At 48.4% G+C, this 26,831-nt stretch overlaps 1 protein-coding gene across 1 annotated transcript in view; it reads right to left on the bottom strand.

The window, feature by feature from the left end:
- Positions 1–12,124, bottom strand: part of TMOD2 (tropomodulin 2) — a 51,430-nt gene extending 39,306 nt beyond the window's left edge. Inside the window, exon 1 of the mRNA XM_056135425.1 lies at positions 11,771–12,124. The gene's annotated coding sequence lies outside the window, so the exon portion shown is untranslated. The remainder of the gene's footprint in view (positions 1–11,770) is intronic.
- Between the last annotated feature and the right edge of the window lie 14,707 nt (positions 12,125–26,831).

The raw sequence follows: 26,831 nt of genomic DNA, 5'->3' as shown, positions 1-26,831 counted from the left end.
GCTAAAACGCCAACTTGAAATGGCTCCTTCTCTTGGGAGTCGGGGGCTATCCCAGAGTGAGGCGCTTGCCTTACACACGGCTATCCCTGGTTTGAGTCCCGGATCTATACATGGTCCCCTGAGCACCACCAGGAGTGACTCCTGAGTACTGTGTGGTGTGGCCCCCAAACAAACAAAAAAGACACTCTTTTTATCTGTGGACTGATACCCACAGGTCTGACATCCCAGTCTGGCCTGCATCTGAATGCCCTTCATTTCTCCACTACTTGCTGAGGGAGACCCTCAATCCAGCCAAAATGGCTTGTTAGCCCTCAGGGGCAGGCTAAAGAACAGCCCCCAACTGATGTCCACATGCTAATCCCTAGAACCCGGGAGCATATGCCTTTATGTGGATGAAGGGACCAGGAGTGATGACATGAAGACTCTTAACATAGGGAGGTTGGGGCGGGAGCGATAGCACAGTGGGTAGGGCGGTTGCTTTGCATGTGGCAAGCCTGGGTTCGATCCCCAGCATCCCATATGGCCCCCTGAGCATTGCCAAAAGTAATTTCCGAGTGCAGAGCCAGGAGTAACCCCTGAGCATCGCTGGATGTGACCCAAAAAGCAAAATTAAAAAAAAATAGGGAGGTTGTGTTGGATCATGGACCGGATTGATTCCCAGTGCCATTCTGGAGGGTTTCAGTGTGACATGGGAGTTCTGAGAAGACAGAGAAGCACAGACTCTGGTGGGTCTGAGATGCAGGCCTTGCCTCTGAGCAGGCAGCAGCAGCCAGGGTCAAAAGCCAAGAAGCGTGCATGTCATCTGGAGGCTGGAAAAGCCACGAAACAGACCTTGCCCCAGGTCTCCAGGAGAAACACACACACACACACACACACACACACACACACACACACACACAGGTTTCAGCCCAGTGAAACCCACTGGACACAAACTATCCGAACATGGCTGTCTAAAGCCATTAGATGCACCCACAGGAAGCATGTTCGCTTAGCCATAATTTTCATTTATATTTTTATTTTCTAAGGTGAAGGCTCTGGACAGCCTGTCTGCCCACCCACACTCACCCGGCACCTGCCCTGACCCAAGGACGATGAGTGACCCGGCCAGGCTGCACCCGCGACCTCTGCCTGGCACAAGTGGCTCCAACAGGAAACTGGAGCACGAGGGTAGAGGGAGGAGAGCCAGAATGCTTGGCTCCATGCCCACTCGACACAGCTGACCTCAGGCCCTGGCCGGGGGTCCCTGCTGGGGTCAGAGCAGGTTTCTATCTCGGCAAGAGTCTCTAACCCTCCCTTCATCTTTATATCTTTATAGCTTGTTTCCGTGTTACTATTCTCTCAAATCCTCCCATACACACACACACACACACACACACACACACACACACACACACACACTCAGTTTCTTCCGGGCCCCCGGCTGACCTGGCAGGGATGTTCCTTGGGGTGCCTCTCCTGGGACCCCACTTCTGACTGCTGGCTCAGATCTCAATACTGCAGGACCACCAGATGCAAGGCTGGGTGAGGTCTTTGTGAACACATAGTCGAGTGATATGAGGGGGCTGTCGGGGGATGGGTTCCCCTCTTCCTCCTGACATCGCTGTTTCTTGGACTCTGCTAGCAATTTGACTTAAATACCAGCATGTCCCAAGGACCCTACTTCCTTCCCTCTTCTGGTGGGGATTGGGGATTGGGTAGGGGGCACACACGGCAGTGCTTAGGGCTCATTCCTGGCTCTGCACTTGGGATCACTCAAGGTGAAGCTCGAGGCTCGGTACCATCTGTGGTGCTAGGGAACAAACTAGGGTCAGCTGCGTGCAAGGTAAGTGCCCTCCTTGCTGTACTATCTCTGTGACCCACACACCACTTTCTTGCCTCCCAAATTTGTCTAAATTCTCCAACGAGGATGCAGTGAAATACAGCTTCCTTCTTGAGGATTTCCAGTTTCCTAAAGTTGGCAAAAACTGCAATGGGCCATCCCTGACACTTCTCCTTGTGTCCTTCCTCCCTATCAATTACTAAACTCCATCTTTTCTGTTCTTTTGGGCCACACTAGGTGATGCTCAGGGGTTACTCCTGGCTCTGACTCAGGGATTACTTCTGGCTCTGCACTCAGAAGTCACACCTGGCTGTGCTCAGGGGGACTATATGGAATGCTGGGGACCATATGGGATGCTGGGATCAAACCCAGGTCAGCTGCCTGCAAAGCAAGCACCTTACCAGCTGTAGTATCTCTTCAGTCCCTTTTTTGCGTTTGTTTTGGGGCCACACCTGGTTGACTGTTCTCAGGCTAATTCCTGACTCCACACTCAGGGATCATTCCTAAGTGATCACAGGCTTAGGGGACCATGTTGGGGCCAGGGATCAAACCCAGGTCAGCTGAGTGCAAGGCAAGTGCCCTACTCACTGTTCTATCTCTCTGGTCCCCATATTAAGCCTTTTGCTTTGTGGCCACACCGGCAGTCTTAAGGCTCAGCCCTGGTTCTTCACTCAGGGATCATTCATGAAAGGGTTTGGAAACCATATGGGGTGCTGGGAATTGAACCCCAGTTAGCTGTGTGCAAGGCAAGCACACTACCCACTGTGCTATCTCTCTGGCCCCAGTATTTCCTAAGGAATTTTCATTGAAGAACCAAGTTTCCAAAAGTCAAATCAACATATTCTAAAATAAGGCTATTATTAGAATTGATAGAGCAATATATTCTTAATAAAACATGAATTTACTCAGGGGTAGAGACCATGGTCTGCATGTTGTAAGGATCTGGGTTCAATCCCCAGCACCACAAATGAACAAACAAAACACTTTGAGTTCATTCTATACATTTAGTTTCTTTTGAGTAGCAGGCAAAGGCAGACACACAGAGAAACAACAGCTAGGGTCCATATTTTGGAAGGTGGCTATCTAAAAATGGTCTGAAGACATGTGATTTAGCAACCGAATGGTTCCTGTCATGTTCTGTGAAATACCTGGTGATTTCATGTATGAAGGATGTATTCATGTAGTGTATTGTATTGGTGATTCGTGTACTTCAAGATGAAGGACAGAGAATGGAGTGAGATAAAAAGCAACTTCAGGAATATGTAAAGCAACTGGAAGAATCTAACAGCGAAAGGAGAGGCAGCTCTTACAAGAAGGAAGGGCTTATAACAGAGACTATTTGTTCTCAATCTTGCAATCTCCTGAGTTTGTCAGTGCTCAGGCTGTGCAGTTCTCTTTCCTAGCAAGAGCTGGAGTTTCATCACTGCACTAATGCACCGCCCTCTTCCAGCTCCAGAAGGACCCAGAAATCTGAAAGCCTGGGCCTTGAAGTCCGCCTGCATGATGGGTACTGATCCAGCAGCAACAGCCCTCTGTCTGGCTCTATTTCCCCGCCTCTGTTCTTTTCTTTGTAAAAGAGACAAAGGAAAGTACTTATCTCGAAAGGCAGGGGTGATGCTTAACAAAATAACGTGGGTACAGGGCACAGAGCCTAGCAAGACTGAGCCTTCAGTCCAAGTCATTTTTTAGCTCTCCGTCTGGGGATAATCCTGGGGGTGGGGGGTTCTGCTCTCTTTGTTATCCTCACCAGGATTTGTTGGACATGAATAGGTGGCAGAGCCCTGTAAGAGGTGCCGGGGATGGGCAGCCAGCTGCCAAGGCATGAGATAGGTTATCGGTGCAGGAAGCAGCCAAGAAGTTTCTTGGCTCGGGAGAAGAGCTTGTGCATGACCATCTTAGCGTCTGCCCAGATGATCACCTGTGTTCTGATTCCCTTGGTGCTTCAACGTCCTGCTGCTGCTTTGACCCTCTGTCTGGCTCTGAGCTGTTTTTGTAGAAGTTCCTGTTTCTTGATCTGTGTACCTACCCCCTTCCAGGTGAGAACCTGTGTCTTATCTTGTTAGCTCTTAGTAGCTGTTGGTTCTAGCCATATCCTCGGGTCTTTATTGATTTTTGTTTGCTTGTTTGTTTGTTACTCTTTTACCATATCTAGCGATGCTTAGGGTTTACTCCTGACTCTGCACTCAAGAATCACTCCTAGTAGGCTCTGGAGACCATACAGGATGTTAGGAATCGAACCCGGGTCGGCTGCATGTAGGAGAATGCCTTCCTCACTGTACTATGGCTCTGGCCCCTGGAGTGGCCCCTGGTGCTCCCAAATGACAAGATCTGAGGAAGTTATGGGCTTCTAACTTCCTGCCTGGCTCCATGGAACCACTGCTTTTTATTTTAACTATGGATTTACATGCTTTCCTGCCTTCTGTTTATGTCTCCTTTGGTCCACTGACTTTGTCCCTTTCTTTGCCCAGTTAGTTTGCTGGGTTTTTTTTGGGGCGGGGGTCGTTGGCGGCAAAATCTGGCCGTGCTCAGGGGTGATCCTGGTGGTGCTCAAGGGAACAGATATGGTGCCAGGGATCTGATTTGGGGTTGGCTGCCTGCAAGGCAAGTACATTCCTGTACAATCTCTCCAGCCCTAATTAGGTTTTGCAGAATGCTTCATTCTGACTTTTAGTGCTACAAGCACCTTGACTCTCGACTGTTTAGCAAGATAATATGGAAAATGGGCAGTGCCATGCAGAGCTGCTCTCATCTCTACACACTGGAAATGACTGTCCCCCCCCCGCCCCCGCATACCAAGCCAACAGCCCAGCTCACTAGACACTGGATTCCTCCAACCACGTCAAGAGCTGCCTAATTCTTTCTGAGAGCTGGGGCCCGATTTCTTCCTTACTATTGCTGTCCAGGCTTGGCATGGCTGGCCACCATGATCCCAAGTCCCAGAGCTGACCTCCTTATTCCCACACTACCAGGCTGTGCGATGGAGGTGAGCATTCAGGAACACTGGCGACAAACGGGAAAGACATGGGGCCGCCTTGATGCCAAAAGAGAAAGGTCAAATATCAAAAGCAGGAATTGGGGGGTCGGAGCTATAGCACAATGGTAGAGCGTTTGCCTTGCATGTAGCTGACCCAGGTTCAATCCCCGCGATCCCGTATGGTCCCCCAAGCACTGCCAGGAATTAATTCCTGAGTGCAGAGTTAGAAGTAAACCCTGAGCATCACTGGGTGAGACCCAAAAAGGCAAATAAATAAATAAATAAATAAATAAAAAGCAGGAATTGGGGTCCGAGCAATAGTACAACAGGTACATGACTTGCCTCGCATGCGGCTGATCAGAGTTTGATCCCTCGTGCCACAAAAGATCTCCCAAATTTGCAGGAGTGATCCTTGAGTGCAGAGCCAGGAGTAATCCCTGAGCAGAGCCAGGTGTGGCCCCATCAAAAGCAGAACAAAAGGCATCAGACTTTCAATGACCAAAATCACAAAAACAGAACTCTTAAAATGTATCACTACCTTTTGCTATCCATGAAATACATACATCCCTGCTTTGTTTTTGGTTGTCTGGGCCACACCTGGCAGTGCTCAGGGCTTACTCCTGGCTCTGGGCTCAGGGATCAACCCTCAAGGGGAAGAAAGGAAAACACTGTATGTAGTACTAAGGATTGAACTTGGTCGGCTGTGTGCAAAGCAGCCTTCACCTCTATGCTACCTCTCAGGCCCCCGGTACACGCTTTCTATGAACCTCTCTGAACCACTTCGGGTTGTAAGGAGAAGGCTTGGCAAAAATGATTTACACAGAGGGGTAGGTAACTCCCTGTTGTGCTGGGGACCTTTTGCAGGGGCTAGCAACATGGTCAGCAAAATGCAAGGCAATCTCCTTAACTCCTGTATGAGCCCTCCAGCCCAGAGTTTCTTTCCTTTTATGGGTGACAGTGTTCAAGGCTTACTCCTGGCTCTGTCCACCTGGTGGGAATCGAACCTGGGCCAGCCACATGCAAGTCAAGTGCTCTGCCTGCTCTAACAACTCTCCGGTCCCAGAGCTGAGTTTCTTAAGCATAAATGAGTCGCCCCACCCCCACCCCAACATCCACAAATTGAAGGGAAAAGAAGGAAGTTCCCCTCAACCCACTCACACTTCCTGTAGGATATGAGACTCTTGGAAATGTGAAGCCACAAATTTCACTGCATCTCTGTCATAAACCACACCATCCTCAACAACCCTTTCTATCAATTAATTTGGTTTATTTCCCTCTTATTTTTTGTTTTGGGCCATACCCAGCTGCGTTCAGGCCTACTTGTGGCTCTGCACTCAGGATCACTCCTGGTGGGACTTCGGGGACCATGTGGGGTACCAGAGATTGAATCTAGGCTAGCCGTGTGCAAGGTAAGCGCCGTACTTGCTGTACTATGATGCTAGCCCATCCCCCATGTTTTTTAGATTTACAGAGTTCAAATCTACAGCAAAGACTAGAGAATAGCCCGATAAAGAGCTTCAGGGCTCTCTCTGCTTTGCCAACGACCATCACTGCACCTCCTTCCTGCATGCACTCCCTCACTACCATCCTTTTCTTTCTTTCCTTCCCCATGAACAGGCAGATGTGACGCTCCACTTCCAATACCTGCCCCTCCAATCCTCTGCAGTCACTGCACCTTGCTTCAGCAAAGAAGTTCACAGCCAGAATAGCTAGGGCAGACCCAAAGCCAGCCCCTTCACCCGTCCCCCAATCCCAGGGTTTCCAAATGAACTTTGGAGCTCTCATTTTTCCTGCCCTAAAAACCAGTCAAGGTTCCCGCATCTAAACCGACCTATTCCTTGATTATCTCAATCCATATCAGCCTCTGTGCTTGGTGTTTTGGGCAGATGCGTCATACAGGGAAAGCCAGAAGCATCTCAGCAAGGGTGTTTGCATCTCAGCAAGAGTCAAAGTAGGTGGTGCTATGAATTGTGCTGCAGTGAAGGAATGTAGGACCACAGCTGTCTTTCAGAATAGAGCCTCTGGGGTAGATGCCAAGAGCAGAATCACTGGAAATTCAATTGCTAGCTCTTTTTTTTTCCCCCTGAGGAATGTTCGTGTTGTTTTCCAAAAAAGGCTGGACCAGTCAACCTTTCCACCAGCAGTGAATGAGGGTCCCTTCTCCCCCACATCCACGCCAACACTGGATGCTTTTGTTCCTTGGGATATATGTCAAGTATCACTGGGGTGAGATGGTATCTCATTGTTTAAATCTGGGAACAACCCAAGTATCCAAGAGCAGATGACTGGATAAAGAAACTACGGAAAGCTACAATGGAATACTACTTGGCCATTAGAAAAAATGGAATCATGCAATTTGCTGTTGCTATGTAGATGGAGATGGTAAGTACCATGTAGAATGAGGTTAAGTCAGGAGAGGAACAGACACAGAATGATCTCTCGCATATACGGGATAGAGAGAAACAAAGTAGGGGAATAACAGATGTCCAAAGGCAACAGAAAATGAGATCTGGTTTTCAGTAGGAAGCGTTATGAGGGTTTGGGAGTGAATAGGATGGTGAGGACATTGGAATATGGTGAGGACGCTGGAAAAAGTGTTCATCTTGGCAGTGTTGGGGAACCATGTGGGGAGCTGGGGAGCAGACAGGCTGGTGTAGGGAGCTGGAATGTGCTGTGCCTGAAACCCTACCACTATAAACAACACTAAGATTAAAAAAGGAAAAAAAAAAACGGTGTGGCAAGGGTTGGAGAGATGTTTCAAAGGGCTGAACCATGCTTTGCACCTGGGAGACCCTTCAGGTTCCATCCCTGCATGTTTGGTCCCCTGTGCACCACTGAAAGCGACCCTGCTACACCCTCCCCCCAAATTAAGCTGGGAGTAGCCCTGAGCGCCATTAAATGTGGCCCCCAAAGCAAAAAGGGACTGCCAATCTATTTTCTTTTTTTTGCTTTTTGGGTCACACCCGGTCATGCACAGGGGTTACTCCTGGCTCTGCACTCAGGAGTTACTCCTGGTGGTGCTCAGGGGACCATATGGGATGCTGGGAATCGAACCTGGGTTGGCCGCGTGCAAGGCAAGTGTCCTACTTGCTGTACTATCTCTTCAGCCCCCTTTTTTTTTTGGCTTTTTGGATCACACCTGGTAATGCCCAGGGGTTACTGGACATTGCACTGGCTCTGCACTCAGGATTGCTCCTGGCGGTGCTTGGGGGACCATATGGGATGCTGGGGATCAAACCTGGGTCAGCCCCATGAAAGACAAACGTCCTTCCTGCTATACTACACTCTGGCCCCTGCTAATCTTGATATCAGGAGAAGGTGATGACTTCCTCCTGCTGCCATAGTAAGGACACATTCTTTAAGGTTCTAATGAATCCTTGGTGGGGACAAAGCAATAGTACAGCAGGTGTTTTCAGTGCATGAGGGCAACCCAGGTTTAATTCTCAGCATCCCATGTGGTTCCTCCCGCACCATCCGGAGTGATCCCTGAATACAAAGCCAGAAGTAAGCCCTGAGCACTGCCAGGTGTGGCCCAAAAGCGAAACAAACAAATAATAACAAAATATCTGATGAGATCTTTCACTTAAGTGATCATCCTGTTCTCCAACAACCTTTCACTCCAATGCTTCGAATCCCTGGAAGAGAACTTGCTGGTACCAGTGAGTTTAGGGATCGCCTAGAGCTCCCCTCCCCAGCCTCATTTCTCCTGCTGTGTGGTTCCTCTTTAAACAGTGACTCACTGAGACCCATACTTTCCCTTTTTTACTTTTCTTTTTTTCTTTCTTTTTTTTTCTTTTTTGGGTCACACCGGGCGATGCATAGGGGTTACTCCTGGCTCTTCACTCAGGAATTACTCCTGGCAGTGCTCGGGGGACGATATGGGATGCTGGGAATTGAACCCAGGTCGGCCGCATGCAAGGCAAACGCCCTACTTGCTGTGCTATCACGCCAGCCCCCATCATCCTCTCCCTTTTCTGCTTACATCTACACCCAGGTGTTCATCCTAGCAGTGTTGGAGAACCATGTGGGTGCTGGACAGAGAACCCAGGCCTCCTGCAAGCAAAGCATGAACCCTTTGAGCCTTCTTCTGCTTTTCCAGACAGCTCCCCTACCTCAAACTGCTTTTTTGGAAGGAAGGGGCTATACCTTAAGGTGCTCAGGGGCCATTTCTGGTTCTGTACTCAGGAATGACCCCTTGCCGTGCTTGGGGATACTATATTTGTGCCGGGGAAGGAATCTGGGCTGTACCATGTCAGACAAACATCTTACCTACTGTGCTATCTCTCTGGTCCCCCAAATTACTTTTTTGGGAGTTTGTTTTGGAGCACACCTGACTGTGCTTGGGGCTTACTTCTGGCTCTGAGCTCAGAGATCACTCCTGGTAGGGCTACCATATAGGGTTCTGGGGATTGAAACCAGATGTGTCATGTGCAAGACAAGTGTCCTACCCTCTTGTACTATCACTCCATCCTCCCCGCCCCCGACCCCCAATTACCTCTTGCTGGGTTTCCTCCTCAACTCCTTGCCCACCACAACCTCATCTGACCAATAGGCCAGAACTGGGGAGTCAACATCATCTCCTTTTACTTGCTGATCCCATCGCTTCCCTTTCAGCAAATCAACCAAAAACAAAAGGGCCACAAGAGGTCCCTAACAATTTCCAGCTATTTACAGTAATTAAAACTGTCGCAAAAGTGCCTCTCTCCGGGAAGGGAGCATAACATGACACTCGCCATAACCATGCCACCGGACCCGGTGCCAGGCTGTTTCACTTGGGGCGCCCTGGAGGGGGGCAGTGAGATCTCTGCCCCCCCAAAGGAACCCAGCCTCGGCAGCTGAAAACCTACAGAACTCAACGCCACCAAGCTTACAGATGCTCTCCACACACTCGGGCTAAGTCTCACCCACGAGTGAACATATTCCTGGACCGCACAGCCCCATTCGCAGCTGTGTGACACTTATACCACACACCCTACCCGTACTCTAAGTGTGCCACACCACAGTGGATGGGGTTCAAAGTAGGAGGCAACCAATCTCAGAGGGAAATATCTTTTTACAGACATATATATATATGTATATAAGCACACAAGGCTCAACATGTTAGTTATCTCTTATAGAGATAACATGTTAGTTATCTCTGATAGAGATAACAACATGTCAGTTATCTCTTATAGTGATAACAAGAAGTTAGTTATCACTTATAGAAGGGCTTAGTGACCCCTAGGTGAAATACAACAATCTTTACACTCTTTCCCCTAAGGATACTTTTCTGTAGCATTTTCATGAGTTTTTCATAACAAACAAAAAATATATTATTTTGGTTCTGCTTTGGGGCAGGGATTGGGGTTTGGGGATGGAAACATTCAAAATATGGTGGTGGAAAGGTGGAATGGTGGTGGGATTGGTGTTTGAATATTAAATGTATTTAAATATTGTGAACTACTTTATAAAAAAAACAATCAAAAAAATTAAAATGGTTGCAATGCTTGTTTGGGTGAGAGAATAGAGAGAGGAAATCAGTTCTGTTCTGTAAAGACTGAGGGGGAGGGGTCAAGCCACTGCCTTATACACAGAACTATCTCTCTCTCTCTCTCTCTCTGACACACCCAGCAATGCTCAGGGCTGACTCCTGGCTCTGCACTCAGGGATCACTCCTGGCAGGCTCTAGGGATCACATGTGCTGCTGGGGATCGAACCCAGCTCAGATTCAAGCTAGGCAAAAGCTCGACCCACTTACGATCACTCAGATCCCTGCACCCTAGGGCTTTCTGCAAAGACTTTCAACAATGCAACCTGGACTCTTTAGTCCCTAGATAGGAGACTCTCCAAAGAACAGAGATTTTAGAAGCTTTAGAAATCTTTGTGCTCAAACACGCTATTTTACATAGAAAGAAGGCTAGAGAAGTGACAGGCTGGGCCTCACTAATGGTGACAACCTGTCACGTTCCTTTCATTCCCTTCCCAAAGGCCCGGAGATTCAGATTCTGGGTCATACCCAGTGTTGCTCACTGGTCACTCCTGGCGGGGTTCGGGGTTACCATAAGGGGCTGCCAGGAATCGAACCCGGGTGGGCCACCTGCAAGGCAAGTGCCCTAGGTACCCACTGTACCGTCGCTCCGGCCTGATTTAGATGTTTAAAGGCCAGAAGAAGCCACAGGGGCCTCCTTCATTGCTTCCTGCAAATGGAGGGCATCACCGAGGCAACCTTGGAAAACTTTGCATCATCATCATCACCATCACCATCACCATCACCATCAGCATCACCATCACCATCATCATCACCATGATGCCACCAGGGGGGCTTTAGGACTAAAAACCAATCTTCCCGCAGGGCCACGAGGGAGCGAGCGAGGTGGGGATTTAATTTCGTTCGATTCAAAGGAACACATTCAAATTGGGGTGGGGACGGCGAGATCCTCGGGGGATGCGCCTCCGGGGCGCTCTCCGAATGCTGCTTTCTCCGAGACGGACCCGCCCTGCCGGTGACAGCGCGGCGGGGAGCCCAGAGCAAGCAGCCAGCCGGGGCGGCTCATCCTCCCCGTCTCCCGCGGCTTCACCCACACCGCGAGAGGAAGGCGGCTCCCGGGGCTTGTCACGCGCTGACGAGAGAGGAGAAAGTGTGTGTGTGTGTGGGTGGGGGTGCGGGGGGGAGGAAACAAAGCCGAGCGTGGAAAAAACCCAGCCCCGCAGCGCCGGGCGCACGGGAGACCGCGCCCTCGCTGCGGCGGCCGCGCGAGCTGCAGAGGCTGCGGAGCCGCAGTGCGGGGCGTGGGAGCCCCAGCCCGGCGGGCGCCTCCCGCCGCCGCGGTCCACGCAGCGCGCCCGGCCACGGTCCACCCGGGCGCAGCCGAGCATCCATCCCCGCAGCAGCGCGCCCGGGCGCAGCCACCCCCGCGCCGCGCATCCCGGGGCCACACACGCGCCCCCGCCCCGCGCGCGCCGTGCCCGGCCCCCCGCGCCCGCCCGCGCCAGCTCACCGGTGCGTGCGCCCATCCCGGAGCCGGCGAGCGGGCGGCGGCGTCCGTGGCCCCCTCCCCCGTGGCGGCGCGGCCGCAGAGCCGGGGCGGGCGGCGCGGCCCGGGCGAGCGCGGCGAGCAACAGGCGGCTCCGGCCGGGAGCGGCGCCCGACGAGCGCGCGGCCGCAGCGGGGCAGGCTGGGAAGCGTAGTCCGGGGCGGGCGGCGCGCGGTGGCCGCGGAGGCGGGACCCCTGCCCGGCGTCCCCGCCCCCGGCCCTCCCGGCAGGTGGCGGCTCCCGGTCGCGTCCCGACGCGCCGCCCGCGGGGAGGAGGGCCGGCCCCGGGGCAAGCTGCCGCCCCACCGGCCGTTATTCCGGAGACCTGCGTGGCGGAGCTGTGCCGGCTGGCGGCCGGGTGAGTGAGCGTCTTTGCCGGGGAAGAACGGGCTCGCCGGGCACCGCGGGGGTCGCGGGGCGGCCGACGGCAGGTGGGGTGGGGGAGAGGAGGGAGGAGCGGTCCGCGATCCGGGGTGGATTTGGACCCGGGGTGGAAAGTTTGGGGGAGAGGGTCTCCGGGAGGGAGCATCCCCCTCCCCCCGCGCGCACGTCCTCTCCGGTACAATAGCGTGAGAGCTTATTAGGCCACGTGGGGAGGAGCAGATGCGTGGTAGGGGCGCGTGTGGGAGCTGGGGTGTTCGGGGGTGTCAGGGATGGGGCATTCGGGGCGCGGGTGGGGGCCCTCTGGGATCCTCTATGGAAACGCGAAGGTGAAGGGAGCTGGGCCTTTGTTGGGTGAAGAGCAGCCCGAGATGCCACCCGCTTGGTTGTTGTCACCATTGGGCCGGTACCTTTCACCAGGGCTGCGTGCGCAGAGGCGCGCTCTGCCAGGCACTTGGGAGCTGCCAAGGCAGAAGATCCCATCTTCACTCTGGAGCATGCCAGTGGGGTCGGGCGACCTAGGACAAAAGCGTTTTGAAAATATTTGGCCTCTCATGAGCTGAAGTTCTAGCTGCCCTCCCTGGGCCCTCCTGCATACTTGGGCTGTAACTCTTGTTCCCGACACTTGTCTCCACAGTTGAAAATTTGCAAGCAGCTGCTATGCGGTATTTTACGTTATGGTGAGATTGGCATCTTGGGGATGGGATGAGAGAGGGGCATGAGTACCAGAGCAGGGTGCAGTCCTGGGGATGCAGGACCCCGGGACATAGTTCTGTCTGAAATAGGCAAGGATGAGTGGAGATGAAGCAGCCTCCGCCAGCTCTCATGACTGTGCGACAGTGTGACACCCCCCGCCTCCCACCAAAGCAAAGCCAAACCAAACAAAAAAACTCAAAGATTTCTTCCCACCAATTTCTATTCGAAAAGAACAGCACTTTGCATTTGTGAACATACTTTGCTATTCTTGTTCTCATTTGAATTTTGCAACAACCTGGGAAGTGCAAAGTGAGGATTTTCTCCAGCGTTCTGAGAGGCACAGAGAGGTGGAATGACTCAGCTGAGGTCATTCATGGGCTATGACTTATTCAAGACCATCCATTAAATGGTTATGAAGTCTCTTCTCTGCTTGCACCTTGGGCCTCCCCAAGAGAGCCATGTTCTTTCCAAGGTGTCCTTTTGAGCAGGACCATCCCTTCCCCAGCAGGAAGGCTGAATCAGGAAGTAGTTCATTCTTCAAGGCTCAGGGAGGACAGCACTGTAGCTGCTGACTGAGAAAGCAACTTGGGGGCCAAGGGGCCGGGGAGAGCCATAGTACAGCAGGTAGGGCACTTGCCTTGCACCCCGCCAACCCAGTTTCATCCCTGGCAACCCGATATGGCCCCCTAAGCCTGCCAGGAGTGATCCCTGAACAAAGAGCCCGGAGTAAGCCCTAAATATAGCTGGGTGTGGCCCAAGATTAAAGAAGAAACTGAGTTGGTCTCTACTCTCAACTGTGGTTGAGAATTATGGGCTGGGCCTCCTCTTCAGGCTGGAAGATCTGTGCTGGAGAGAGGTCAAGGGCATAGAGGTCCTATATGTTCATTGCAGCACTGTTCACAATAACCAAAATCTGGAAACAACCCAAGTGCCCTAGAACAGATGACTGGTTAAAGAAACTTTGGTACATCTACACAATGGAATACTATGCAGCTGTCAGGAGAGATGAAGTCATGAACTTTGCTTATAAATGGATAGACATGGAGAGGATCATGCTAAGTGAAAAGAATCAGAAAGAGAAGGACAGGCGTAGAAGGACTGCACTCATTTGTGGAGTATAAAACAACATAACATGAGACTGACACCTAAGGATAGTAGATACACGGGACAGGTAGATTGCTCTATAGCTGGAATGAGCAAAGGGAGAAGGCAGCTGGAATAGAGAAGGTATAACTAAGAAAATGATGGCTTGAAGATGGGAGATGTGTGCAGAAAGTAGATAAAGAACAAAACATGATAATCTCTCAGAATCTGTATTGCAAACCATAATGCCCAAAAGTAGAGAGAGAATATGGGGAATATTGTCTGCCATGGAGGCATGGGGAGGGTGGGAAAGGGGGGGTATACCGGGGACATTGGTGGTGGGGAACGTGCACTGGTAGAGGGATGGGTGTTTGATCATTGTGTGATTGTAATCCAAACAGAAAGCTTGTAACTATCTCAGAGTGATTCAATAAAATTTTTTTAAAAAAGGAGGGGGCATGGGGTGTGACCAAACTAGTTTAAATCACATTACCCAAGATTCCCGTCTATTATTATTCTAAATGTCCTGTATAACAGATACAGGACTTAAGACAAACAAACAAACTTCGTTCACTTCCTTGGGAGCCTCCCAAGCAGTGCTCAGCGAACCCCACTGAGAGGGAGCTACTCACTGTTCTACCTGACCAACTGGGTTGACGGGCTGGGGGTTGGCAGGGCTATGTGGAGATACTGAGTTACTGGGGCTTTAAACTTGGGCCTTTGTGCATGCAAGGCTTGAACTTTTTTGTTTGTTTGTTTTTACCTGAAAACAAGGTTTTTTTTTTGAAAAAAAAAAGTTCAAATTACAAATCAGATAAAACAAATACATAATGTATCAACAAAAGGTTAAAAATTAGAGTAGAGCTGAAGAATGTAAAAGTTAAAATAAAGTTATTGCCATTGGTGGTGAGAAATGTACACTGATGGGTGTTGGAGTATTGCATGACCAAAACCCAATCATGAACTACTTTGTAACAGTATCTCTCAAAGTGATTCAATAAAAACATAAAATGAAAACCAAAAAAAAAATCCATTGTACAGTTGGGTGTGGTATTTGAAATAATCAGTGTCACACTAACAAAATTAAATGAACATGGTTGAAAACAAGACCAGGTACTGAAGGGTACTGAAGGATAAACTTGAAACAAAATCACACATAGATTTGAAAATGTAAAATAGTTTTTTCAAAGGTACTAAAGAAATGCAAAATAAATGTGGGAGTATGTTTTATAAAGGGCATGTATGCACTTTTGACTCCTGAGCTGTCTGGCCACCATGATAACCTTTTTGTTTGTTTTTGGTTCATATCTGGCAGTGCTTAGGGGACATTTGGGGTCCTGGGGATAGAGCCTGGGTCAGCTGCATGCACAGAAAATGTTCTGTCCTGTCTACTATTACTCTAGCCCATGATGACTTCTATATCACGTGTTTGTAAGAAGTCATAACCTTCTGTTAATGTGAGATGCTTGCAGATCAGTCTAGCAGTTTTCCCAGAGAAAACTGGAAATAAGGTGTTATAATGGAAGATAATCATGACAATTTCATTCAGATTGGATAGTAATGGCTTTCTATCCTTTTTTATTTTTGTTAGCAATGGGTTTCCTATAGCAGAAGCTTTGATGATTGGTCGTGTGCCAACTTTTTGTTGGTTTTGTTTTGGTTTTGGATTCCTTGTGGATTTCCACAAGGAAAATGTCTGGGAGTGGTAAAATAGAGCATGACTTTGACTAAAGACTGTAAAAGGAAGCAGGAATAGAAATGATTTAAGTTGGCGCCTGAGAAATAGTGCAGCAGGTAAGACACTTGCCTTGCATGTGACCCACTTAGTTTGATCCCTGGCATCCCATGTGGTCCCCTGAGCACTGCTAGGAGTAATTCCTGAGCAGGAGTAACCCCTGAGCTTTGCTGGGTGTGGCCCAAAACTTTAAAAAAAGGTATAAGTTAAAGTTGTAGTTGACTGCCAAGCAGAGCTTTAAGAACTTATCCAATAAGGGACAGAGCAATAGTATGGTAGGTAGGGTGTTTGCCTTACGGGTGGCCAAATGGGGATCGACACTGGGCATCCCATATGAACCCTCCATCACTACCAGGAGTATTCCTGAGTGTAGAGCCAGGAGTAACCCATGAGTGCCACTGGGTGTGCCCCCTCACCCCTCTTGCCTCACCCCTGCCAAAGAATTTATTCAACAAACCCTAAAGACAGGTACAAGTTCTGGGATATGTTAGCACCAAACTAAACTAACAAAAGTGAAGTATGAAGAGTAACTTTCCTTCCTTCCTTCCTTGCTTTTTTCTTCCTTCCTTTTCCCCTTCCTTTCTTTCTTCCTACCTTCCTTCCTTATTTCTTTCCTTCCTTCTTTCCTTCCTTTCTCTCTTTCCCAGGGATCAGATACAGGCCTCATTCATGGACACCATGTGCTGTACCACTAGGGTCCATCCCTGCCAAAAAGTTCTTTCTGTGCCATGAGGGCTGTGTTAGTATAAATGGACGAGTGAGGAAGGTCAGGCACTTAAACTTTCCAGTTTTATTTTTGTTTTGGTATTTTACTTGTTTGTTGTTGGAATATACCCAGTGATGGCCAGCAGCTCCTTCCAGCTGTGCTCCGGAGAACATGGAGTGCCAGGGCTCAGACCCAGGGCTCCCACATGTGAAACCTGTGTGCTCCTGTCTTTGAGCAGCTCTCCAGACCTTAAGATTTTAATTAAATTATTTTATTTTGGCTTTTGGGTTACCCCCAGTGGTGCTTGGGGGACCAAACATTGCCAGTGATCATGCCTGAGTTTCCTGTGAGCAAAGCCTGCGTACATTCAGATTATTAAGCTATTTCTCCAGTCCCAGTTTCATTTTATTTTATTTTTGGGGGTATATGGTCATACCTGGCAGTGCTCAGAATCACCTTCAAACGATCCCTTGGGTGTTACTCCTGGCAGGTCTTGGAGGAGCATATGTGGTGACAGAGATCACTAGAGTGCAGGGCCAGTGTATTAAGCCCCCTACTGTCTCAGTGGTCCTTAATTAAAATTTTTGTTAATCATTTTGATTTGGGGGAAGCATCTGGTAATACTCAGGGCTTACTCCTGGCTTTGCACTCAGAGATCTTCTTGTGGGACTCCGGGAACCATATGGGGTACTGAGGATTAAATCCAGATCAGCTACCAGCGAAGCAAGTGCTTTACGAGCTGTCTGTCTCTCCAGCCCTCCCTAATTTTATTTGTAATGCTCAAACATAATGGAAGGAAACGATCAGTTCAGTTATTATTTGGTTACATTTTTGTTTGTTCTTGGGCTACACCCAGTAGTGCTCAGGGCTTGCTCCTGATTCTGTGCTCAGGGATCACTCCTGGCTGGCTTTGGGGGAATATCTGGGGTGCCAGGGATTAGACCTGAATTTACTGCATCCAAAGAAAGGTTCTTAACCCTGTGTCTCTCTCTGGACCTGTTTGTTGCTTTCATATCTTTATATTGCAGGGTGAAATCATCCAATTCTTAAATTCCTTAAGTTCCCTCCATTTTGCTGTGAGTGGCAAAATTTTATATTTAATTTTGATTGATTTATTTTCATTCCCTCCCCACTTCCTTTTGTTGTTGTGGGCTCACCCCCACCCCAACACACACACACATACACACACACACACCTGCTGCTGGTGGGGAGCAGGAGAGCACATCAGGTTGTGGTGTTCACACAGTGAAGGTCGCACTGCTGTGTGGCTCACATACATGCTTGTAGGGGGTCTTACTTTCTGCCCTCCTTTTTCCACATCTTTATTTTTGTGGTACTTGCTAGGGGTCACATCCCTTTTTGTGGTCCTGACACTTGACTGTGGCATGGCCAGAAAATGCTTGAGGCTCCTGGGATTGCAGATAGCAGAGCTGCCAAGATTATGTTTGCCACATGGGGGGCACCAGGGATTTGAACTCATGACCACATGCTAACAAGGCAGGTACTCTAAGCCAGCATTTCTCAACCCACAGGCTGTATGTCCAGTGTAGCACTTCCATGGGGCCTTCCAAATAAGCCAGAGAAGAAAATTATGTAAGTTGGGGGAGGGGCATGATATGAGAACAGGTGGAACAAACCCAGGTGGACAACCAATAGGATACAGAGGCCGCAGGGAACAAATAAGGTTGGAAGCGATAGTCAGAAAAAAAGTTTGAGTAACACTGTGCTATTCTCCCAGGCCCCATGTGTATAGAGTCCTTTACAGTATTCCACTGCATCTATAGGCCACATGATATTTATCATCATTCATTGTTTTTCCCAATATCTGTTGAACACTTAGGTTGCTTCCAGAAATTGGATACTGTAAATAATGCTACAATGAACATAGGTGTGTATCTATCTTTCAAATGAATGTTTTTTGGTGGAAATGTGCTAAGTTGGGCAGCTGGATCATCTGGAATCTCTATTTTTCAGTAGGGTGAGCTCAGGGGTGTTGGCCCTTCCAAGCAGCACCCAGGGGCCCAGGGCAACAACCCCTGGTTGTTCCTGGCCAGCTGATCTGAGGGTTCACTGTGAGAGGCTGAGGATATGGTGGTGCTTGGGCCCTGTGCTGCCAAGGAGGCAGGGATTTCCCAGGGTACCCTGCTAGGGCTGCACCCCCGCAACACTCAGAGGGACCATGTGGTCCTGGGAAACAAAGTCAGCCAGCTCCGTAGAAGGAAGGCTCCTTAACCCCGTGCTATCTCCCTGGCCCCATTTTCAGTTCTTTGAAGAACGTTCATATTGCTTCCAGAAAGCTGCAGCGATTTACATTCCCAGTAATGGCACCCCAGGGCACCCTTCCGTGTCTATCTTCTCCAACACGCAGCACTTGTCTTTTGGCAAATGGCCATGCTCACAGGTGGGAGGTGGTAACTCATGCTTCTTTTGATGTGCATTTCCCAAAGAGTGAGTGAGAGAGGAGGTGAACATCTGTGTGCAGTGACCATCTCCATGTCTGTTTTAGAGAATGTCCATTTAGACATTTCCATTTTCTTATTTGGTACATTTGGGGCCACACTTGGCTGTGCTAGGGCATTTTCCTGGCTCTGAATGCAGGGATCATTCATGGTGGGGCTCAGGGGATCATACAGGGTGCTGGGTAGCAAACCTGGGTCGGCCCCCTGTAAAGCAGGTGTTCTACCTGCTGTACTGTCACTCCAGCCCCCATTTAGACATTCTAAAACCAGGTTACTCTTTGTTTTTGTTTTTTTTTGGAGTGGGAGGGTCACACCCTGCGATGCACAGGGGTTACTCCTGGCTCTGCCCTCAGCTATTACTCCTGGCGGTGCTCAGGGGACCATATAGGATGCTGGGAATCGAACTTGGGTTGGCTACGTGCAAGGCAAACGCCCTACCCGCTGTTCTATTGCTCCAGCCCCAGGTTGCACTTTGTTGCTGAGTTTTATATATATTTTCCACACTAACCCTTTGCTAGTCCGAGGATGTGCCAGTATGTTCTTCCGTCCGAGAGGCCTTCTTTCCATTTGGATGCTAGAAAGTGGAAAATGGGTGTCGCAATTAGGATGAGGCATGTTTACTATTCTTAGTGGCATGTGAAGTGGACCCCACTGGGGATGTGGGGTAGATACTGTGGCTTTGTTTTCACAACATCCATCTCATCCCTCTTCCTGCCTCTCTACAGACACCTAGGCAGGCTTTTCACTCTAGAGAAAGGTAACCTTATTTCCTTCTCAGAGGTATACTCTTTTTTTTTTTGGATATTTATCACTTAATTATTTAGAAATTTGTCTAGTATGTGCCAACCACTATACTACAAAAGAGTCAGACAGTTCATGAAGATAAGTCTAATTTTCTTATGTTATAGGCTGCAGGTGTAGTACAGTTATTTTTTAAAATATTTTTTTATTAGTGAAACACCATGAGGTACAGTTGTAGATTTACAATTTTTGTGCTTGGGTTTCGATTATACAATGATCAGATACCCATCCCTCCACCAGTGCCCATTTTCCACCACCATGGATAATATCCTCCCCACCCCCATCCCCCCATCCCCCCCTGCCTCTGAGGCAAGGCAATCCCCTTTGTTCTCTCTCTCCTTTTGGGTGTTGTGGTCTGCAAAAGAGGCATTGAGTGGCAAACATGTTCAGTCCATAGTCTACTTTCGACATGCATCTGCCCCCCTGGGAGGATCCTCCAAACACCCTTTATTTGGTGCTCCCTTCTCTATCTGAGCTGCCCTTTCCTCTAGAATGCCCGGCTGGCCACTAAGCTATGGAGTAATCCTCCTGGTGCTGATCTCAGCCATTCTTGGGTATTAATCTCATATTTTGTTACTTTATATCCCCCAGATGAATGCAATCTTTCTATGTCTATCCCTCTCTTTCAGAGGTATACTCTTAAAGCAAGCATGGGCAAGGGAAATGGCATCCTGCAGACTGGCCAAGAGGGCCTGGGGGGTGGCCTCTGACCCAGTACTGGCCTGAGGTGAGACCTGAGGATCGTCTACTGAAACCCTTCTGGAACGGTTCCTTACTGCCATTGTTTGCACTGGAAGTTGTGCCATTTGCCAGTGGTACCTAAGCTGAGAATAGCCCACTTTGAAAGAGACAGGATCCATCCTTCCAACGCCAGCATGTGCCGATGGCCAGGAAAGAGAGAGAGTGAGCCTGGGGCTGTGGTGAGGTCTGGGAGCCCGTAAGTCAAGCAGGCTCGGGGCCGCCCTACTTCTGGCTTTCTTGTTATGTGAGATCATAAATATCCTCACTGTTGAGTCCATTTGAGATGGAGTTTTCTATTACTGGAGGCTGGAAGCATCCTAAGTGTTACAGAGGAAACAGGAGTATGTGTTCTTTGGTAGGGCTGAAGGTGACTTCCCAGGGCCAGTAACAACAGCAACCACAGCCCACATGCACAGTAAGGGCCTGTTACCGATGTACGAGTGACAGCTGCGTCTTAACCTGACTATTGGCATCTGCTTTTAGATCTGTTGAAATGCATTCCCCCACCCTGCCATTTTTAATACCTATAGGGGAAAAAAAACCCCTAAAGTTCATAATCACAAAAAGGGTATGTGTTGGGGTCAGAGAGATTGTACAGTGAGTAGGGCACTTGCTTTGCATGCAGTTAAGCTCAGTTTGATCCCTGGCACCACATGTGGTCTCTGAGCATCACCAGGAGTGATCCCTGGAAGCTGAGCACCACTGTGTATGCCCCCTCCCTCAAAAGCCCTCACCACCCCCACCACCCCCTATCAAAAAATAAACCAAGAGCAAAATAAAGCACATGCGCCCGCTTTACAGCTGGAAAAACAAACTTAAGCCAGCATCTCTTCTAGAGTTCCTTTTACTTGCCCCAGCACAGTACAACTTACCATGGACTCTCGAAGACCTACAGCTTATTCGATGCTCATCAGCACAGAAGTGAGTCTCGTAGTTTTATTTCCATTCCACGTCTGAAATGATCATAACAGTTACGGAAGTGCCATACAAGACTAGACAATGGAGTTGGGGGAGTGGGGGACAGTCTGATAATTAAAATAGGCATAACTATTCCTAGAATAGACCTCCCATAATCATGACCATTCCAACCCTCACTCCTAGACCCTTTCCACGAGTTCATGCAGAACCCAGTGGGCGCTATTGTCTTTGGCATATTCCCGTGTTTTTCTCTGCAACATGTACGTTTTTCAGTTTTCAGTAGGAATTGTTTGCTTTCTTCTCCTTCCCCTCCCCCCCCCCCCCATTCCCATACTCGGTGGTACTCAGGGATCACTCCTGATGATGCTCAAGGCAATATGGGATGCCTGGGATCCAGCCCATGTTGTCTGCATGCAAGGCCAGCACTCCTTACCTGCTATATCTCTCTCCAGCCCCCTGTCGCTTTTGCACTCGCTGTGTCTCACTCTGGAATTCTGCTTTGCGTGCAGCGAGAACCTGTGGGGAAACCCTACCATAGTAACATTATGATGTAATAAAGGCAGAAATGTGGATTTTAACATCAGGTAGTCTTGGGTTCAAACCCACATTGACTGCAGCTCTGATTCTTTGATCTCTCTTAGTCTCACTGTCTTCATCTCTTAAACTCCAAATGATAATAGCTGCCATTGGAGGTTGGTACTCAGATTAAATAAGGTCATTTGTATCAGGTGCTTTACAAAGGTTAATGGGTCTAGTAAGCATTCAGGAAGTGTTTGTATTTGTGTTGAAGAACTATGGATTCAGCCATGTTTATGGTGGAACAGGCTATAAGTCACAGGACAGGGAAACAAAGGTCAGAGTACCAAATGTGGGCAATCATAACAACTCAGTTTTTTTTTTCTTTTGGTGGCAGGGAGTAGAGGGATGTGGCACACCCGACTGTGCTCATAGTGGGCCAGGAGTGAGAGGTTCAAGACCCAGTGATCACTTCTGGGGGGCTTAGAGGACCATATGGGGTACCAGGGATTAAATCCGGGTTGACAGTGTGCAAGGGCAAGTGCCCTTCCTGCTGTTCTCTCTCTCTCTCTCTCTCTCTCTCTCTCTCTCTCTCTCTCTCTCTCTCTCTCTCTCTCTCCCTAAATGCAGATTTTTTCAATAAAAATGCAAGAAAAGTATGAGGGAAGGAGAAATTATAGATATATAGAAAATTAAGATAGCCAGATGCAATGTGTAGCTCTTGATTTAAACAAAACAACTGTTAGAAAATCATATTTATGGGCTGAGATATAGTACAGGGATTAAGGCACTTGCCTTGCAATGCTGCTGACCCCAGATTAATCTCCAGCAGCTGCATATGGCTGCCTCCCCCGCCTCCTCCGCCACCAAGCAGCATCAGGGTTTACTCTTGACCACAGTGCCTGGAAAGCTTCAGCACTACTGGTGGGTAACCCCCCCCCCCGCCAAAAAAAAAATAAGACCTAAAAATCACTTAACAAATTTTCTAAAACTAATAAGCTGTCAGAGTGACTGATAGATACCAGGTCTATACAAAAAGGTTAACTGCTTTCTTGCCATCTGAAATTGAAATAACAAAATGCAACAGTTTATGCTGGCACTAACGAAGGGAAGAAATTATAACTAGTTAGAAGTATAATATATAAACAAGGGAAATAATAGCACTGCACGGTAGCACTGTCCTCCCGTTGTTCATCAGTTTGCTCGAGCGAGCACCAGTAACATCTCCATTGTGTGCCTTGTTGTTACTGTTTTTGGCGTATCGAATACATCACGGGGAGCTTGCCAGGCTTTGCCGTGCAGGCGGGATACTCTCGGTAGCTTACCAGAAAATAATATCTGATAAAAAACCAAGAAGATAGAGTTTTAAATATTATGCTAATATTGATTTGCTTCACTATGTAAGTTTTGGGAATTCCTTGTCCACGCTTTTCAGAGGTGAGTTGTCATAGCCTGTCCAGCACCAAGGGCTACCATCCCTCCACCAGGTGTTTGAGCCCCTCCCATCTCTGTGCACCCTGCACCCCATTCTTCTGGTGCCCTCAGGTAACCTTTGGATTCGTTTGGTTTTGCTCTGTTCCAGTATATCCCACATTTGTGTGAATTCATCTGGGACTTTTCTTTCTCTTTCCAACTTACCTTGTTTAGAATAACACCCTACATTGACCTAATGGCAAGATTTAATCATTTTTAAGAAATAAGTAGATACTTAGATACTTCAGATTCATGGCTAGACCCAATATCGGCAGGAAAGCAGTGCTTCCACAATTGATCTGTAGATTCAAGGCAGTCCCAATGACAATCCCAGCCTGTTATTTTGTAAGTATGAGCAAACTATCCCAAAGTTTATATGGAGAGGCTCCAGAATAGTCAACAAGTTTGAAAGAAAAACAGCGAGCTGTAGGGATAGTACAGGGGTTCTAGGGATTACACACAGCCAGTGACATCTTAAATTGATCTATACTTGATTTTGGTATGTGGTATAAGGCAGAAATACCCCCCATGTATGGTTAACTATGCCAGCATTTACTGATATATTGAATTGAATTGACTGTGGGATCTCTCTCTCTCTCTCTCTCTCTCTCTCTCTCTCTCTCTCTCTCTCTCTCTCATTTACTTTTGCTCAGGGCTCTTGGCTCTGTGCCAAGATCATTCAAGGCTCATTTCTGGCAGGCTTGAGGGACCATTTGGGGTGCCAGGGATCACATGTGGGTCCACTGCATGCAAGGCAAGCACCCTACCCTCTGTACTATCCCTCTGGCCCATTTGTGGGCTATCTTGGTTGTTCCTTACTTATAGCCACTTCTCCCTGTCTCAGTGCTGTCTTGGTTCTGTTCTCTTGGCTTTTTTGTTTGTTTGGTTTTGGATCACACCTAGCAATGTTCAAGGGTTACTCCTGGCTCTGCACTCAGGAATTACTCGTGGCGGTGCATGGGGGACAAGAAGGGATGCTGGGGATTGAACCCAGTCAGCTGCATGCAAGGCAAGTGCCCTACATGCTCTACTATAACTTTGGCCCCAATTCTCTTGGCTTTACTCTCTGATTCAGTAAATAGGAGAATAAGTTACTCTTCCTCAGACTTCTTTAGGAATGTGTTGGTCCTTCTTCTTTTATTTCATATGAATTTCCATAAAGCCTGCACAGTCTTTGAAGAAGCCTTAAAAAATTCTGGCAGGAATTTTGATCTCTCTACATTTTTGTTTGTGGAAATGATATTTTTATTGTTGTGGCAGGTTCTCATCCTTAAACATGTTATACTCTGCTTTTATTTATATATTATTTATTGTCCTTCAGTAGAATGTTATTTCCGCTCCCTTTTCTTTGGGTGTTGTTGAGCAGGGTTTTCCACACTCTTGGCTGAGATGTGTACCCGAGCAGTGTGCTTAGAGGTGTCCTGTGTATAAACTTGGTTAATGTGCCAGAGATCACACACTTCTTTTTTGGTGGTACCAGGAGTCATCGGCAATGCTGCCATATAGCATTTGGCATATGGGAAATGTTGGGGATTGAATTTTCAGCCTCAGACCTTCAAGGTAGGTGCTCTATTACAGAGCCAAATCCCTGTGCCCAAATCTTCATATAAAACATGATGTTCTTTTATTTTATATTTCTAAATATTATTTCTAGTGTCTAGAATGCATTATATGTGTGTATATATTTAGGTGACAACTCGCTGTATTTTGGGCTTATTTCTGCCTCTGCCTCAGTGTTCAGGGAGCACCCTTGGTGGTGCTCAGGGGACCAGATGTGGTGCAAGGATTGAACCTGGGTTGGTCAAATGCAAGGCTAATGCCTTACATGCTGTACTATCACTCTGCCTTCCTATTTTTTAAAAAATTTTTTTATTTAATGAATCACCTTGAGAGCAGTTACAGAGTTTTTGGTTTAAGTCTCGGTCATACAATGATGAAATACCCGTCCCTTCACCAGTGCCCATTTTCCACCACCCAAAACCTCAATATATCCCCCATCCCACACCCTCCCCCTACCTGTGGGGCAGATGACCTCTACATTACTCTCTCTCTACTTTGATTACATTCAATATTTTGACACCAGACCCATCATTATTATTTGAGATTTTACCCTAACACGCACATCTGCCGAAAAGGCAACCATAGGCAATTTGTTTTCTATTGCTGGTTATGAATAACATATGATGTTGCATGGCCACAGTAGTGGCCGCACGATTTTGGAATTCCAAAATTTGAAACAATTAAATCTGGACGGATTTCTGTCCAAACCTGCTGGGTTCCGAGATTTGTTCCTGAGTCTCTGGGATCATGGCCATTAAGCAGCAGCTTGATCAGGAGCCAGAGAGGCCGTTTTCTGGGTGGCGACTGGGAGTCTTGTAGGGGGGAAGGGGAAGGGCCGGCTCCACCCCCATCCCATGAGGCCCCACCTGTCTTGTCACTTCAGGCCCCTACCTGGCTGTCCATAGGCCTCTGGAAGATGGCAGTGACAGAGCCACCAGGGGAAAAAGACCATGCCTTCCTAATTTTTAAATGGACAAAGAGTGATCCTGGCAAAACACACAGACACAGATGCACATGTGCACGCGCGCGCGCTCACACACACACACACACACACACACACACACACACACACACCCTGAAAGAATTGGCTAAGAGGTGAAAGGTCGAAATGAAGGGCAATTCTAAGTGGCTGTTTGGCAGGAGCTACGGAGTGTACAGGATTATTTAGGTGACCAGCATATAGATTTTATTTTGTATTTTTGATAATTTTAACACATGTGCTGTACTGCTGTTGAGTGTTTGGAGTCACCCTAGCGGTACTCAGTGGCCATACTTGACTCTGCTCAGGGAATCATGTGCAATGCTGGGATATGAACCAGCGTTGTGGCCACAGCTGCATACTAGACAAGCACCTTCATTTTCTCTGGCCTCCCAGCTGCACACATTTGGGGAAAGGCAGCTCAGAGAGAGAAGGGAGCACCAAATAAAGGGTTTTGGGAGGATCTTCCCAGGATGGGAGATGCGTGCTGAGAGTAGACTATAAACCGAACATGATTGCTACTCAACGTCTCTTTTGCAAACCACAGCACCCAAAAGGAGAGAGAGAACAAAAGGGAATGCCTGCCACAGAGGCAGGGTGGGATGGGGGGATGGGGGTGGAAGGGATACTGGGATCAGTGGTGGTGGAAAATGGGCACTGGTGGAGGGATGGGTATTTGATCATTGTATAACCGAGATCCAAGCACAAAAATTTGTAAGTCTACAACTGTACCTCATAGTGTTTCACTAATAAAAATTTTAAAAAATAATAACATAAAAATTCTTAATTCTAAAAATTTTTTCCCCTCTGGCCTCCAGAACATAATTTTTTGGGGGGTAAATATGGGCACACCTGGTGGTGCTCAGGGGTTACTCCTGGCTCTGCACTTGGGAATCACTTCTGGTGGTGCAGAGGAGAGCATATGGGACGCCTGGGACAGAACCCAGGTCGGCCCATGTGCAAGGCAAGCGCCTTAC

Source organism: Sorex fumeus, unplaced genomic scaffold, assembly GCF_029834395.1.
Source record: "Sorex fumeus unplaced genomic scaffold, SorFum_2.1 ptg000111l, whole genome shotgun sequence".
NCBI classification, from domain to species: Eukaryota; Metazoa; Chordata; class Mammalia; order Eulipotyphla; family Soricidae; genus Sorex; species Sorex fumeus.
This window is presented reverse-complemented; position numbering and strand designations above follow the sequence as displayed.